The sequence below is a fragment of the Hyperolius riggenbachi genome, chromosome 2, assembly GCF_040937935.1.
Source record: "Hyperolius riggenbachi isolate aHypRig1 chromosome 2, aHypRig1.pri, whole genome shotgun sequence".
Lineage (NCBI taxonomy): Eukaryota > Metazoa > Chordata > Amphibia > Anura > Hyperoliidae > Hyperolius > Hyperolius riggenbachi.
The window spans coordinates 283,867,818-283,869,655 of NC_090647.1; positions in this window are offsets into that span (position 1 = coordinate 283,867,818).

A 1,838-nucleotide genomic window follows, 5' to 3' on the forward strand; every position below is an offset into this window, starting at 1 on the left:
TCATCTCCTTTATTACCTTAATCACTGTGGATGATTCACTGAGGTTTTTATTATTATTTGTGGCACTACCAGCACTTTATACACAGGACCCGGGTCTGTTATCCATATTGGGTTCCAGTGTGAACCCAGATGGTGACTATCGAGTAGCATATCGGGTACGCCTGATTATTTGGAGGTGAGGCATGAGATATTACATTGTATCCACACTTATTGTATTGTGGAATGTTGTTTGTGTTTTTTAATTGATTTTAACATGTTGGTGTTCAATAAAGCATTTATACTTATTCTAATTACGGTGGTGCAGTAGCTTTATACCAGGATTTCTTTCCTCTCTTTCCTAATCGCAAGTAAATTTTTTGGGTAAGTGAACTCTAATGAGTGTACATAGTTTAAAGAGACTCCGTAACAAAAATTGCATCCTGTTTTTTATCATCCTACAAGTTCCAAAAGCTATTCTAATGTGTTCTGGCTTACTGCAGCATGTTCTACTATCACCATCTCTGTAATAAATCAACTTATCTCTCTCTTGTCAGACTTGTCAGCCTGTGTCTGGAAGGCTGCCAAGTTCTTCAGTGTTGTGGTTCTGTGATGCATCTCCCCCCTCCAGGCCCCTCTCTGCACACTGCCTGTGTATTATTTAGATTAGAGCAGCTTCTCTCTTCTCTCTTATCTTTTACAAGCTGGATAAATCCTCCTCTGAGCTGGCTGAGCTTTCACATACTGAGGAATTACATACAGGCAGAGCTGTCTGCACTCTGCAGGAAGAAACAGCATAACACTTCAGTGGAAGATAGCTGCAGGGGGAAAGAAAATGATCTCTTGAGATTCAAAAGGAAGGGTGTATACAGCCTGCTTGTGTATGGATGTATTTTCTATGTGTGGACATATTGTACATCAACCTACTTCCTGTTTTGGTGGCCATTTTGTTTGTTTATAAACAAACTTTTTAAAACTGTTTTTAACCACTTTTAATGCGGCGAGGAGCGGCGAAATTGTGACAGAGGGTAATAGGAGATGTCCCCTAACGCACTGGTATGTTTACTTTTGTGCGATTTTAACAATACAGATTCTCTTTAAGTTTAATAACCATGCAATGACTCTTATGCTGTGAATACACGGCTCCATTCTGAGCCATTATCACCGTTCTATCATTTTGCCGCTCGATTTATCATTGCATTGGAAAAAAGATAAGAAAAATGAGCGGAAGATAAGAAAATCGAGCAGTCAAAACGATTGGGCGCAGAATCGACCTGTTTATTCCCAACATTAGCCCTAAAATCCAATTCCCTAATTAGGTATTAGGCAACAGGATAATTGCACCAGACTTCCACATACTGTACCAAATTGCAAAAGTGCACATCAAATTACATTGCATAACAAAGCATGAATAGGTCCTTAAGTTGTGAAAGCACCCTGGGAGTTAATTTACTTAATAATCTTGGCCCAAGACTTTTTGTGATTGCTTGAATATTGGTAGTGACTTTACACAGCCAGTACCTCTTATAGGGCAGATGTAGAGATTGTGTAATTGCTCCAAACAGGTTTTGCAGCTGACTGGTAAAGGTGCGTACACACGCACTACTTCCGCCAACGACGGGTCCGTCAGACCCTCCCACTGGGCGGACGTTCAGCCGATAGTAGCACGTGTGTACGCGCTGTTGGCAGACTGATAAGGCTGTTTCTGAACGATCCACTCAGCAGATCGTTCAGAAACAGCATTATCACACGTGCTACTATCAGCTGAACGTCCGCCCAGCGGGAGGGTCTGACGGACCCGTCGTTGGTGGAAGTAGTGCTTGTGTACGCACCTTAAGGAACCAAGTGGCAGAGAAGCTGAA